This window comes from Zonotrichia albicollis, chromosome 11 (genome assembly GCF_047830755.1).
Source record: "Zonotrichia albicollis isolate bZonAlb1 chromosome 11, bZonAlb1.hap1, whole genome shotgun sequence".
NCBI classification, from domain to species: Eukaryota; Metazoa; Chordata; class Aves; order Passeriformes; family Passerellidae; genus Zonotrichia; species Zonotrichia albicollis.
In genome coordinates, this window is record NC_133829.1 from 20,126,511 (window position 1) to 20,142,528 (window position 16,018).

Genomic DNA, 16,018 nt, shown 5'->3' on the forward strand with positions numbered 1-16,018 from the left:
ACCTGAATTAGACTTTCATGTCGAGGTAGCAGGCACATCTGCAGCAGTAATTTACTGTAGCGTACCCCACTCTGCAGTGGGCCAAACCGGGCATGGCGATTTCCAGAACGAGCATGGGCACGGAAAGGAAGCAACGCTTCCCATCTCCCCGTGCCGCGGGACATCCATGGGATGGTGCCGGGGGCTGGGGCCGCTCCGGGCCGGGCTCTGCCGCCAGCAGCGTCCGGGAGGCCGAGCACGGAGGGAGGGAGGGCGGGAGGCGGCGCGGGCAGGGCCGTGCTGTGCCGCGGGGCGGAGCGGGGCGGAGCGCGGCTCCCCGGGCCGCTGCGGGCAGCCGGGGGAGGGAGGGCCCTGCGGCCGGTGACTTCATGAGAAGGAGGCGGCGGCGGCGGGAGGTGGGTCTCGCTTTCCGTCTACCGGTGCCGTCTGCAGGGCGGGCGAGAGGCGGCCGCTGCGCCGGGCAGCGCGGGCGGGGGACAGCGGTGCCGGAAAGCGGCAGCTGTGGGGGGGGACGGCAGCGCTGGGTTGGCTCCCTGCCCCCCTTCCCCCTCCCGGCCGGAGGAAGATGGAGCTCGGTTAGCGAGGGCTCGCGGGAGGAGCGGCGGGAGCAGGTAAGCGCTGCCACTCCTCCTGCCGCGGGCGGCCGGGCCGGTGCCGTCGGCGCTGCCGTGCCCTTGCCTTGCCCGCGGCGCCCCGGCCGCCCGAGCTGTCGCTGCGCGGAGCCGCGGGCGGGCAGAGCGGGCAGCGCCCTCGGCCGCAGCCCGTCAGGGCACGGCCGGCGCTCGGAACCCCGCCCGCCCCGTGCCGCGGGGGTCGTGCCGGGGATGCGGGCAGGGCTGCCGGCTCTGCCCCCGCCCCGTCTCCCCCGGCTCATTGATGAGCTCCGGGAAGCGCTTCTGCATTGCAGACTCGCTTCGCTCCTGCGTTCGCGGCTTCAGCCTCTGCAAGGAGCGCGTTCCCTGGCCGGGTGGTTCGGTGCTGCTCGGGCAAGAGGCCGATTCGGGCAGGTGGGATGTCCTTCTGTGTTTCTCAGACCATGTCAGGACATTTGGCAGGATTGACCTCATTCGATAACTATTAGATGTACATATGATATTTGTTCTCCTTCTGACACAGCTACAAAAGGGAGTGCTGCCTGGATTTGCGGGAGTAATGCTCATTAGGAGTTCACAGGGTGCAATATAGTGCAGTGAGATATAACGTGTATATAAAACATAATGCAGTGAGGCACACGACCTTACATAATCTAAATTTAAGAAGCTCGCTACCCCTACGCTTACCCTGGAGGTTGTAGGAATATGTCTGTTCTAAGTCTGGAGACTCGTTTGGTACCTGTCTGACATAAAGATGCACTGTGCCCTCTGAGCCTGTTCTGAAAATAAAAGGATAAATTGTTGACTACTTTTGCTGTAGTTCTGTCACAGTAAGTTCCTCAGTGCTGGTCAGTGTCTCTCACGCACAGTGATATTCATGGCTACGTGGGCATACACAGCTTCCATAGCCAGAGGGAATGGTCTCTTCTCTTGTCCCTTGGATGTGCCTTTAAATTGACCAGCTAAAACACTGTCATATTTTAATAAACTCTTGAGTCTTCTCTCCCTGGGCCTGAATAGTGCTCATTTTGTAGCATATGGATATAAATTTGATGTAAGCCGAAAGAAACCTTTCACACTTTTCATTTGACCTTCACCATCTCAGACAAATACTCAAAACAGATGATCAGGGAAAGTATTTTGGAGAGGCCTGGTTTAAAATATGTTGCTGGATGCAACGTATGCAACTCATACCATATCTAGGATGACATACAGTCAGTGTTCTGAGCTCTGTATCAAAGGGAACTAATGTCTGATAAATTTGGCCCACATTTTATTTTAACTCAGTCCTTACAGATGACATTGACTTTAATAAAGGTTGCTATGGCACAGATTTAAAGCAAATTGTATTAAGCTTCTGGAATTGAAACTGCTGTTGATAGGAAAAGTGTTGTTTTATTATTTACAATCTGTTATTAAAATATGAGTGTGTTAGCTGTTAGAGCTGGATCTGGCTCTGTTTTCTGCTGTTGGTGTGAATTGACTAAATGGTCCCTTTCTATGGATGGAGGCCAGATTTTTCCCTGGTATATGACTGTGCTGCTCACTCAGGGGCAAGCTAGACTTCCATTTGAATCTGGAATAGAGATGAATATCAGTGCCTACCAGCCTCTGGAACCCTTTTATTGCAAGGCTGCTTTTGCTAAAGCTGTAACGTTGGTGTGGAGTACAGAACCTCTGTGGGCTGTGTGTGCCCACACAGCAGCAGTCGTGGTATGACGTGGGGTAGCAATGGCACCTTTATGAGTCTGGTTCTTTTGTGGTACTAGATTTTCATGTCTGTAGTTTTTACAAGAAACTCAGTCATCTCCAGGACAGCTTAATTCAGGTATAATATAACAATGTTAAGGGAATTAGACTGGGTAGGGATCAGGTATTATAGAGTCATATTTTTGTGTGTGTATAGTGCAAATGTAACTGATTGTTTGCTTAATAATAATGTATCTGGTTTTGGAAAAGGCTGGTTTGGGTTTTTTGCCAGTGGATTCTAGAAGATTTGAGTCTTGGTTTAATCAATACGTTTTCACGTAGAGGTGATGCTGGCTGGATGTTACAGGCTCCAAAGAACTGTGTAATGAGCAGGTAGAAAAGTACTGAGTCCTTCCCTACTAAGCCTCACTCTGCATCTTTCAGTGCCCTGGCACATCTCTCTTATTGTCACGTTGGCAGACTCAGCAAAAAGACCATTCAGTGAATGGGACTCCAGGTAAGGCATTTCACAGAGCTGTGCACAGGCAGGCTGTGAACACTGCCTGATGTTACTGGTGCAACCATTGTGCTAATTGTTGTCATAGTTTGTGTTACTTATTTAAAAATTAGGGAATCTATGTTTTAACCAGCAGTATACATAGACCATCTAATTTAAATTAAAGCTGCATGTTTTAAATGTCATCCCTGTGGCGTTTTCAGATGATTTAGAGTCTTTTATGAATTCATTATATCTGTGTTATTTGGGGGGGGGAATGTTTTTATTGAATTTATTATATATTACATAAACTCAAGAATTAAAAAGATATATAAATCATTGTGCTGTCACATACTGTTATTTTGCCTGTTCTTGCCTTTGGACCCAGTAACCCTCTGTAGTCTTCATGGGAGGAGAAGAACACTTGCAAAGTGTAATTATGTATTGAGTTATACAGGAGAGAATGTTGGACCTGAGAGAAGGAAAAGACCAAGGGAACTAGCAGAATGTTTGTGTCCAGATAGTCTACACGTCATATCTTGCAGTTTTTAATGAAGCCTCCTTCTTTAATATTTTCTGCATTTCAAAAACATAATGAAATCTGAAGCTCCTTTTGACTCAAATTTCGTAACATATCTTGGGATTCATACTAAGCAAAAATTAAACATAACATTAAACATAAACTTTTAATTAAGCAAATGGTAAGCTTAAAATACCAGGTGCAACTGTTATTAAATTGAGGACTGAAAACAGAAAAGGCTTTGTTGTTATTGAAGATTTTGTATTATACTGGTTCATTTATCACTGACATGACTATACAAGCATTCATAGATATTTAGACTAAAGCATGGAGCTAAATGGTATGTGGACCTTCTAAACAAGTAGATCAGGTTGCCCTAATGAAAAAACTGGGAGATAAACCTGGCTGCTTAGATGGTCTGAAAATTCAGCTGTATAGACTTATAAAAAAGTAGTTTACCAGCTGAGGTGTGTCAGAAATATTGCGTGGATATTATATTGCATTTTCCTGTATTTGTTTTTTATTGTTTTCCTAAGGCAAAGCATGACACAAAACAGAGAAGTTGAGTAAAATGGCAGAACTCTTCTAAAATCCTAGATGGTAATTGATTTGCTTTATTTTAAGGGCAGATCAATTAGTATATTCATGTAAATGTAACAGTACAACACTTTCACTGTCATATTTTTTAGACTTTCTTTGTTGTCCTTCCCCAGCTACTGACCCAAGGGAGGAAAAACTATAAATCTGACAAGCATGGAGATACTGGAGATAGGAGAGACTTGACTTACTGTTCTGTTTTCATATTGTTCTCCTAGCATGACTTTTCATGATTATTTCTGAATTTAAGGAGTTTGAAAAGGCAAAGCTAATTGTGATGCATTGTAAGTCTCATTCTCAGTTTTTTTAAGTTTCTTATTCCTCTATTTGAGGTCGGTATTGGCTGTTTTAGGATGTTGTTATGTTAGTGGTTTTTAGCTGACACAATATAGATATCAACACAATATCTGTATTGGCATTATTTGCATTATTCACATTATCTGTATTTATTTAATATCTCTTGGATGGACATTTTGAAAAGCTTTAGGCTTGAAATAGAGAATTTGTTCAGCTTGCTTATTAGCTTATATTAAAAGGGTTTATAAGTTCATTTATTTAGAGTATCTCAGCCTTTTGAAATACACTTTTAGTAAAAAAAAAAAAATCCAGAAATCTCAGGAAAAAAGTATGAGTTTGCTACAAGTTAGTTTGAAAAATTATTTTCTTAAGTATTTCATAGATGTCATGAAGGAGTGCTGTTGCTTCTAGCAAGTATTTTCCAGTACTTGCCGGGCATTTTTCAGGTTGAGTATATTTGCAAATTCTTCATGATATATTTAGTAACATTAGAATACTTCCTGTTCTACATTGAAAATTCCTTTGGTCAGAAACCTGAGTTTTGCTGTTCTCTGCTCATGATTTCAGTCTTGTATGCAATGCTTCAATTTAGCCTGTACACAGAGCAAAGTATGGGGGTTTTGTACAAGGGTAAATAGCTATTTTTATCTGTCAGTGTTTTGCAGATACTCAGTTCTCTACAGTGATTTTTTTTCCCATTTGGACATTCTCTTAGGATCTGCTGAGTAATCATTTGCACTGAGTAGTTAATCAAGGAAGGGGCAAAACCCTTGTAGAAACTGAGCAAGCTGTGGAAGAATTTTGATTCTCATTTTGGTCACAATGGTTCTATTTCCACTATTGTTTTCAGAATTAGAGTAAGGAACACTGAGATCTTGTTCTTTAATTAGATGCTTGAAATATCACATTTCTAATCCTGATGTCTGCTGACATTAGTGGCCTCTGTCCTATGGAAATGTACAAAGTGGTTACTGCTGCATGTGCCCAGGAGATGTAATAGTGTGATGTTATCAGAAATGTGTGCGAATGCCTTTGATTAAAATGGCTAGCTGCCATGGTGATAGTGCCATAGAAACTGGTGAAATAATCAGTGCCTATTAGAAATCTGAATGAAAAATTCTTCTCTATTTTCTGTCTTTTATATTTCAGCACCTAAACAGGAATGAAACTCTGCTGATGTTGTATTTCTGATTGAAAAACATAGTGAATGAATTCCTTTGTATTGCAGAGCAGACTGGGCTCAGGTTGTTGCATTGGTACTGCTGAAACACTGAATGCATGAGTGCCTGACAAATCAGTCATCCCTCAGATGACTTCTAGCCCCAAGAACAAGGGCACTGGGGTAGGACACCTTTGTTACAGGGCTGATATTTGTTGTCAAGTCACTTTACTTTTTTCCATTGTATTTACTTTCTAAATAGTACAAGAAGTATAATTTCCTTCAAAAGCACTTTTCAAGCAAAGAAGGACTGTGTCCCATAGCCAGTGTGTGCATAGACATGGCACAGCAGTGGAAGTTCTTTAATTTGGGAGCCTGACTTTGTAAAGGATCTTGTCTGACTCAAACTATGCAAATCTTGAGTACAAGAATGCCCAGTAACATCATATAACACCAATACCTTTACTGGTTTAGCTTTTCTCATCTCTTTTGAGGTCTATTGCAACAAGAAACAAAGTGCGAGGAACAATGCCTGGCTTGCATTGCTCTGTCTCTGGTTGGGCTGAGTCATTTCACTGTTACTAGTTAGTGACTCTGTGGGGTACTCACACCCCGTTAGAAATTGCTCAGCAAGGACATGGGGGGATGAACCCAGATGTATCTGTCTAGCTGTACACTGATTAAATTTCTGTGCAAACACCTATATTGCCTGCAGAGTTTCTGAGGTAGTGCAAAGGAGCTTTTATCCTGTGTTAAATAGTTTTCCCTCTTAGAGCTGAGATCAATGTAAAGGACAATAGCTTGATGGTGGTGAACTTGAGTTATTACTTAGATTTACTCTGTACTAAGCAGCAGACAGTAGAAGAAAACGCAGACTATCAAGCTGTACCCTTAGATACAGAGATGATAACACTCTAATCAGAGTAATATACTTACCTGAGAACAGAACCCAGACCAAAGCATTGCAGATGGATGTGTCAGAAACAGTTTCAGATCTACCATCCCTTAACATCTGCCCATCTCTTACCTGAGAATATATAATACCCCAGTAGCTTCTATTTCAAGTTTTAGAACTGTTACATTGTCAATTCTGATGAAGAGGAGGACATACAGGTGTACTAAATAAGATTGTGGTAATGAGACAGGATTGTTTTAGTATAAATAAAGCATTGATTTAACAAACAATAATTAAGTGTGGAGCAATGAAATCACTTCCATGTCCCTCTAAATAGCCCTTTGCATATTTGTCTCTGGAAGAGTACAACTGGTTTAAGGGAAAGGCAGAGTATAAAGGGAAGGCAGATTTATGTAGTTTCAGCAGAAAGAATGACAAAGTATACAACCTGTAAAGTTCACATGTGGGAAAAATTCACTTAGTAGGGTGTGTTCATCTGTTCTGCCAAGCACAGCTGAGTTAAGAGCTGGAGACAAGCTTCCCTTCAGAACAAATTAACAGAAGAACATATAATGGAGAAAGCCAGAAGGATAAGGTTAAGTAAAACCAGGTTGATACATTATTTGTACTTTGCTAAATTGAAGCTGTTGGCTGGTAGGAAATTGCCATTGAAAAGTAGTATCCTTTTTCATTACCCTTGAGTATCATGCACTTACAAGGAGGGGATTAAAACTGGAGATTGTGAAGTTAACCTGAAAATTCAGAATTTCAATGAAAAATCACGAGAGCTGAAATGGTTTATATCAATGTTGGTGTTTCATGTTAGGTTTTCTAACAATCACAAAAAGCAAGGTTCAAAATAAAGGTATGGGACGGCATACCAGTATGAAGTCATTTAGGGTGGCATTTCCAAGTTTTCCACAGAGATTTGAGGCCCCATGAGCTGCTCTCACAGCTTCTTATCGTGTACAGTTTTGATACCTCAGGATGCAGGTGAAGGAAAGTCAGATATTCTACTACTGGACTTTTTGCAGTAGTACTTCTGTGTTGAAAGAAGACCTGTGTGAAGGAATGAATTTTTGAGCCTTTTAGCTGGGACTGTCTCAGTGGCTGATAAGAACTATAGAAGCAAAGTGTTTCTTAGTAATAGACAGTTTATGCCTTCAGGCTTCTTTATATGGATGCATATGAATCTCAGCTATACAGAACTCACATCTGTGTTTATAATTGAAGTTTTCTTAGATGTTTGTGTTGTGGTACAGTTCACTGTTCAATTCTTCAAGACAGAATTTCAAATAAACTAGGAAAAGTTGCTTGCACTCATATGAGCAATGCTCCTTTTCTGAGGTACCCAGAAGTGCTTTGCTGGTTTGCTCTTTCCCTCATATTTCTCTCACTGTGTGTAGTTGCACTTGTATCTCTGCTCTGGCATTCCATCCTCAGCATGCCTAGTAGATAAGGGCTGTATAACAGTTTTGGGCAGGAAATACAAAGGTAGCTATTGTTATTATTAGTGTATAGTCAGGCTGTAAATACCCAAATCAGAATTTAACTAGGATTATTAAAAGGATGTCTTTTCTTGGCAAAAATAGGAGGAAACGAGGCTGTGAAAAAATGTTATGTGAAGGTTCTCTTAAGAAACCTCATGTAGAGATCTGTATTGTCTCCTGGGCAACACAGTTTACGTTTTTATAATTCTGCATTGTTCAAAATTTCTTCTGACATTGACAGATAAAAGCCCATGCAGAAGAAAGAGCAGCATCATAAATCTAGAGCTGTGTTTTTTGTAACAATAATCACTATGTTGTCTCTCACTGGGCTGCATCATCTTTGTAACAGGAGATACCTGTTACCCGTCCCTTAATCCATCCCAAATACTGTTCTCTGTTCCTTTGCCTTTCAAAGGGAATTCTCTGTGATTGGCAGAGGAGGATGTGTCAAACAGTGGCTAGTAGTTGGCACCTGAATCTCAATCCTTGTGACTGGGAGAATTAATAAGAATTTTGTAGTAGGGTTTAATTACTTAAAATTTACTTTAATTTAATTAATTAATTACTTATTCCACATGAGGGAATCTTTAAAGCGAGGCTGTGGCCCTCACTGGCACGCGCCCCTCACTGCTCTGGTGTGCTGCTCGTGAGGCTTGGTAGCGCTCTGACTTCAAAAAGACGAAATTCTCATGTCTGCAGATAAGCATGGTGCACTCACCCTGGAAAACCTGATGCATGTGCTTCCAGTTGAAGCATTGCTGGCTGCTCCCCTCAGTGCTAATGCAGATCAGGTGCTTGATTATGAGCACACAAGGCTGCTAAGACCTCAATAAGCACGGAAATACAAATCATTATCTTTTGCTACCACCAGAGATGAATACTCACTCAGCCTGAGCAGCTCAGGTCTAAGTGTCTGGAGTTGATGACATGTTTGCATCTAGATGATAATCTCTTGGCTTTCTTTGATAAAGAATTTGAGAAACAGAGCTGTTATAATTTTCCTTCCTCCAGTTTTGTGTCCTAAAATATACTTTACATGAGAAATGGCCCCTTCAAGAGCTATTCAGTTGTTAGTTTTCATTCCACATGCCTCTCATATTTAAGATTAAATATTTTCCTATCCAGTATAGAGAGATATGTACTTATGAGAGTAGATATCTCTGAAACCTTTTGGTAGTCATTGAATGTATCTTTACAGAATGAAAAATGTGAAATATCCTTCTTTGGATTTCATAATTAAGTTTACTTCCATAAGAAGTTGTTTTATTTTTGTGAGGTAAAGATTGGGACAGCACATAATTTTACTGTATATTTTGGGTAGAAACAGTCCTATGACTGGCATTACCTCAATTATTTTCTTACAGAGGTTATAGTAACATGTGTATGTATGTTTTCTGTGCATCATTTTTCTTCTATATCTGAGACTTATCTGTGGAGGAGAAAATGATTCTGTAACAAATTCCTTGAGAGTCAAGCTGCCATGGTCCTTAGGAACTGGAGAAAAAGAGATTGGGGGCTTTAAAAATGCAAAATCCATCCACTCCCTCCAGGCCACTGAAGTGGACCTTCTCTTCTAGTAGAATAAGGCCTTTAAAAATAGCCTTTAAGTTGTGGAGTTCTGAGTATCTCTGGCAGAAAGTTACCTTAGAGGGAATCACTGTGGCAGTAAAATACATTTTGAGCTGAAGTACCAAAAGAATGGATGGACAACAAGTGGGTTTAGTTCACTGCTATTACCATTACTCTGTTCAAACGCATAAAATTGTCTTTTACTGTCAGAGAGCTGCAGATTAAGACCCAGATATTTTAAAACATGTCTCATGACTAATATCTATGAAAAAAGTCTATTTTGAGCTGTTTGAAATGATGCCATGTCAGTATATTCACTTTTAAAGTGGGGCGAAATGTAACTGTATAAAATAGTTTGCCACATAGGTGTGATTTCTGGCGATATTTTATCTCCAAGCCATATCTTTCTTGGATATGGCTATGGAAAATACATTATGTTTAGAGAGAGGAAGAAAAAAATAATAGATTTTCATGAAACCTGTAACTTCACCACTACTGTGTATTTTGCAGTCTTAAAAGCAGCTAATTTTAGAAGTGATTCAATGCAGTAGAGTAAAATCCTGAGATCTAGATGCAAAAATGTCTAGTAAGTTAAACTCTAATTACGGTATCTTGTGGTTATCTTCTTTGTTTTTATTGCTATACCATGATAAATTTAACCTGGTGTTAATTGTAGTTTTGTAATTTGAGATAATGAGCAGTGCAGACAGGGGTTCACCAGGTGCTGTGAAGGTGGAAATGCCAAAGCAGAACTTCCCTGTCTGCACAGCTGTTTATGCAAAATGTGACCTTTGTTTGATCTTCTAGCTTAAGTTACAAAGCCAATGAAATGCAGTAGCTGTAGATATAAAACTTTATGTACACAGTTATAAGGAGCTTTCACTACTTTTGAAAGAAAAGGATGTGGAGAAGGTAGTTGAAGACTTAGGGATGTGCTCTGGAAGCATGAGTTACTGTCAAGTTGCAAAAATCTTTGCTCAAAACCTGTAGAAATCTTTAAACCTTGCAAAATTATTTTGAAGTAGGAAATAAGCAAATCCTCCAGTAATTTTCCAGGGAAGTTGTGTGGGGTTTTTTTTTGTCAGTTGATTGGTTAGGTTTTTTTATTTTAATTTTTAGAAATTCTTAAGCAGCCAGGTAAACAAAACTTATGGTCTGTTTAATAAAATATCTGGATGGAGAGAACTGCTAATAATATGCAGTTCTCCTTCTGTGTTGCTTTTTCACGTTCCCACTGTTTGCTTGGCTGGAATGTAGTGGTGTTACATATTTGTAGATCCAACAGCTCTTCTCCAAGCCTTGCAGTGTAAAATTGGGTCACTGCATATAATGCATGTTAAATAAGACAAGAGGGTTTCTTGTATTTACAGAAAAAGTTAGCAGCAGGATCTCACAGTATTTACAGGAAACATATTTTGGTTAAAAATAAGCAAATTTCCTTTGAATAAATTACTAGCCATTCACAAAGTGTATTCCTCTGGAATTTTCCTCTGTATGTAAATGGCTCAGGATTCAATAAAGTTGACCAAATGTAGCAAAAAGTAGACTATAGCTCTAACATCCAGTGGCTTGATAGCTCTTTTGTTAATGTTTTGCAATAGCACATTCAAGTTTTGTGTGTGAATAGCTGAGATTAATCTGATTTGGGTTTTTTTTTCAGAGACAGGTTAAAATGAACTATTTTACATTAGCAGCCATACAGAGAAAATTTTTTCAAAAGTTTCCAATGCTGACTACAGGTGCTTAAGAGATGACTTGACTTCTTTTAATTGGATTTAAGCTTCTAGGTCCACTTTCAAAAAATTCATTATTGTCCTGATGATTAAACTTTCAGATGAAGTTATTTCACTAATAGCTACTTTGTAAAACCCTAATTTGAAACACTGATTCTGTATCTGATGAGTTGCACCTAAGTCCCAAACCCTTGTATGCTGTCTGTTCTTCAGTACTGTGCTTAAAACAAACGTTTTCCTGGCTCTTAGATATGCCTGTTTAAAACTGAACCTGCAAGGGTGTAGTCTTTGGGAAGCTATGGCAGCTTTTTCAGCATTCCCTTCCAACTTTTCCCTTTTTGGAATCCTCCAGAACTGCTCCAAATCCATATTTTCCTGGGAATCCTGTGCTTGTCAATCTTATATTGCTTATATTGCTTTGTGAATGATGATCAGTCAGGAAACAAAGTTTATAAAATTCATTTTCACTACCTATTAAAAAAGTCCTTCAAATGAAATGCCCAAAGAATGGGAAAATTTACTATCCAAATTTGCCTTAGTTTTAAGGGGACTAGGCTTAAAAGTTAATCTTTTTTATTTCAGAATGTAGTTTCTATGTATCAAAGGGTAAATTCTTCAGAGACTTTGCCTCTGCTGTGGGGATTTAGTATCTTGATGGAGAGATGTCTGGGACGTGTCTCCTTAGTTTGCTGAGGCTGGTGGGACATTGATGAGGTTTCATGGTCTGATCTCCTGAAATCACTCTGGCTGTAGAACTCAGGGGTGGAATTTCTTCTTAAAGTTCTATGGGTCTTGTTGAACTCTAGCATCCTTTTCAGAAAATACTCCCACTCCTGATTTATAGACTCTGAACTCATTAGATTAATATAATGAATCAATAAAAAGTAGCAGCCTTGGACACACAGGTTGTGTCTTTGTTGTTCAAAGAAGCCCTTTTGTATCACCTTTCTTGTGACTAAGAGTGAAGTTGAGTGAGAGTTTGGGTTTAAAATGACTGAAAAACAAAGGATTTATTTTTGTGTAGTAGCTGAGCTCGTGTTTTCAGTTAAGCAGTTAAGTGTATGAGGGTTTTAGAACTATCATGACTTAAAACATACAAAATAAACATCCTTTATTTGTAGAAGTGATCTCAGAGTGTGAAATGTTCTTTGCTAGGACTTGCTTTCTATCTACTTGCATTTTATAAATCTGTCCTATGATAGAAGCTCCTGTTGGCTTTGCTGAGCCCATGGGTAGGTTCAGGGTCCTGTATGCAAAGTCAGGCTACAGAATCAAGGCCAGGATGGAGAAGCTGCTGCTGCTATTGCACATGTTGGCACTTTGGGTATTTTATGTATCCAGAATACTCCAGGGCAGTAAGTGTTTGGGGAAAAAAAAAATCTTCTTTCTTGGCAGAATAAGCTAAGACAGCTGTTAAATTTCATGCTTAGCTGCAGAGCTCATATGTGATCACTGAAGATGAGTATCTGCCTTAAATAAATGAGCAGGTCATTAATCTTTTGAGAGCTGTGCATGCAGTCTTTGCAAATACAGAGGCCTTGGGGATCACATAACTTCAGTGGCAGAGCCTGCTAGCTCTTGTGTGTCAGGGTGGTGTTAATTGGAAGAGAATTAGAGTAAACTTGCATGCTTTCTAGCTGAATTGTCACAAATCTATTTAAAATATTTTAGTTGCCTTTTTCAGATCTTTACTGTTAATGAAATTACCTCTAAGATTTTATGCATCTAAAAAGATGCACTAGCAGTGCCAGAAATTAAATTAATATGCCATGGGAGCTTTCCTAATGAAATTAATATGGTATTTATAACCTTTTTAAAGAGGCTTTTCACCAGTTACAGCATAAAACGAACTCCCAGGAGAATAAGATGCTCTTTGTTCAAGCTTTTATACTCCTGCCTGCTTCTTTCCATGATACATGAAGTAGAAATCTTGAAATGAAAATTAATTCTTTGAGATCCTTCAATGGATTCCTAACATTTTATTATTAATTGTGAACTTCAGTTTTAGATTAGTAGTTTTTTTTTAAATCTGTTAGGCTGTGTTTTCCATGAGGTAGCAGCAGCTATCAGTATAACATTAATTATTCTTTGATTTGAGGGAGTTAGATGTATATATAGATGTCTGTTAGATGTATATACTGTTTTTATTTTGTAAATGGTGACTCAAATGTGCTTAAACATCTATAAACAGGCAGTATTATTCCAAAGGTAGGCCACAGCTTGCTGAGGAGAGCTAAGAGGAAATGGAGTGTTGATGCTGCTGTCAAAGGTGAGGCAGAGCTGAAACCAGCATGAAGTGGGTTTATTGTAGAACCAGCAAGGGTTAGGCTTTCATCAATTGGTCCCATTTGGGATATCACTCAGCTGCTCTGCTGCCCTCACTACCTTCAGTGGCTTTTCCTTTCCCAGCAGGGTGAGCACTGCTAGGTTGGGAAGATTGGGCAGAAAGTTACATTGATTTGTGCTGTGCCTCTCCTCGAAGTTACCAATATTGGAAAACTGGCCGGGGTTCCTGGGCATCCCCTGGCATTTGTCTCCACTAATCTCTCTTCTCTAGGATTTTCCCTTGTTGCCAGTCATGATGTTTGCTGCCTTCTTTCCTTGGCCTCTTCATTCTGAGACTGCTTCTGCTTTCAGGGAACCCTTGTTTTCAACACTTCAGCTCCTGTTTTTCTCCAGTTAATGTGCAGCAATACCATGTGTGAGCAGTCTTTTCACTGCACGTTCTGCCTCTGTGCTAGTTGGAGGACTCAGAATGTGACCGTGGTGTTTAGCCCAGGTGTCACTGAGGGTTCCAAGCCGCCCGTACAGACTGCAGGGAGCAAGTACCGGCTTCTGCCTGAGAGTTCAGAATGCAGCTCCACTCACCCACAGACCCCCCCCACATCCCCACCTCTGCTGCCTGTTAGCATTTGCAGTGGAGCTGTTCTTTTCCCTGATGCACTTACGCCAAAAGCTATGCTTGTTGCCATTAGGAAAACCTTCATTCACCTTGTCATGGCCTCTGATCTTCACTAACCTCAGCATCTTGCCTTTACAGCATGCTTCCACACAAAATTTCTAAGTTTACTTGGTTTGAAAGGAATCCAAATGTGGATTGGTGCTAGAACAGGAGGGATGGCATGTGACTGTCACTTTGCACCTCACACGACAATTTCAAGGTTTACTCTGTGTGAAATGTGAGAACTCTAATGTGAGAACTTTCACATGCTGCAGTACTTGACATGATAAATTTCAGGTAGTGTTGCAGTCCTTTAACGGTGCAAAAGACTCCCCTGTTGACTGTGAGTGTAGAAACATACAGGTAAAATAAAAAAAAAACTAAGGTGACTTAACAGTAGCTAGAAGATGTCTTTGTTCTTATTGCAAATTTTGATTATTCCTTTATGTATTTTCACTTGTGTTGATGGCCTTTTTCTCTGGTGCTTCTGACATCGTTAGCGTGAGTGTGTCTCTGTGGATTGGGGAAGGGTCACATTTCCCCTCACTTTTCAGAGTCTGGGAGTCCAGCTGGATGCTCTTTCATGCTTGGAGGCAGTTGACCCCAGAAATAGAGAGTGTTTGGGGGCAATCAAGGTCCAAAAGCATCACTTGTCCATCTCACTGTTGGCTGCCCCAAATTTTTTTTCAGTTACTAAGGTGCTTATAAATTAGAAAGAAATGTTCATGGACTTCCTTGAATTGCACTGTAGAAGCAGCAGAGCACTCTCTCTGGCTGTTATTTTTATGCTTCAGGATATGTTGGGGAGAAAGCATTTGGAATATGAAGAACAGTTTCAGAGATGAGGAAACTTATTTTCTCATGCCATAGGCCTTTTAAGGAGCAGATACTCATCTCATGTTCTTTCCTTGTAGTGTTTCTGCAGCTTTTGGTTCTGCTGATCTGTTTTAATCAGAGGGTTTATTGGCACGTCCAATGTTCCCAAGAGAAAACAATATGGAGCCTGATAGTTTCTTCTGTTGGTTTAGCATCCTTTCTGCTGCTGAGTGTCAAATTTAATGGGAAGGTTTCAACCACTCCAAGAGCTGTGCTGCTGACTGAAGCCAAAGGAATAGTAGCAAAGTGTGTGTTTGCCACAGTTCTAATCAAAAGCACTTCTGTGGTTTAACTCAGAAGGAAATTACAAAGTACTGCTTGGGCAGTTTGCTCTACTTCTGTGGCAGAACTGTAGGAGATGTCTTGGTGCTTTTTGAATTTATTTTTCATTTAATCAATTAGAGAAAAGGGGTCAGGAGCACTTGGGGGATGTAAAATATCAACCTTCATGCAGAGACAAAACACATTCCAGATGGTAAGCCTTCCCTGTATTTGTGGTGGAGAAAGATGTTTGCCACAGGGGTTTATGGACTGTTAGGGTGGAATAAATATCGATACATATGTGTGTATATGCATGCATTTCTGTGTGCATGTGCATCTAGGACACAATAACATCTAGAACACAGTGGTTTCTGCTCCTGCTGGGCAGTGCAAGGTTTTTCCACAGGCCCTTCCCTTCTCCTTCACCTGTGTGTCCTAGGCTTGCAGCAGGGAATGCTGAGGTGTGTACTGGAGCTCTGGCCACGCTGGCATCCCAAGGAGCTGATTTGGGAGCCAGTGAGATTATTAGGGAGTGAATGATGCAGGATTTTTTTAATGCTCTTCAGTATGGGTTTTCTTTGAATTTGGGTTTGTTCTAATCTTGTACTGGGGGGTGGGTATTTTTGGTTTGGTTTGGTGGTTTTTTTCTTCTCTCTCATATGTGGTTTAATATAAAGATCATTAACAGCAAGGATTTGCAATGCCACCTTATTACTTCATTCTTACACGACCTGGGATGAAAATAACCTCACAGGTGCAAGACATGATTGAACTGTCACAGTCTCTGTTAATACAGGGCAGTGAATGTTATGTACAAGGTGTGTGAGGTTTGTTGCTGCAAACCTGGCACTGAAAGGGCAGTTGGGTTCCTGCTGAGGGGCTCTGTGGTTATGGGCTCATCG

At 40.7% G+C, this 16,018-nt stretch overlaps 1 protein-coding gene across 9 annotated transcripts in view; it reads left to right on the forward strand.

Annotated features, from left to right (window-relative positions):
* Window positions 1–278: 278 nt before the first annotated feature.
* OTUD7A (OTU deubiquitinase 7A) overlaps window positions 279–16,018 on the forward strand; it is a 104,844-nt gene continuing 89,104 nt past the window's right edge. For 6 of the 9 annotated variants that reach the window (XM_074549744.1, XM_074549738.1, XM_074549743.1 and 3 more), the window contains exon 1: window positions 402–611. The gene's annotated coding sequence lies outside the window, so the exon portion shown is untranslated. The other 3 variants (XM_074549739.1, XM_074549740.1, XM_026795457.2) reach the window with 3 other exon arrangements.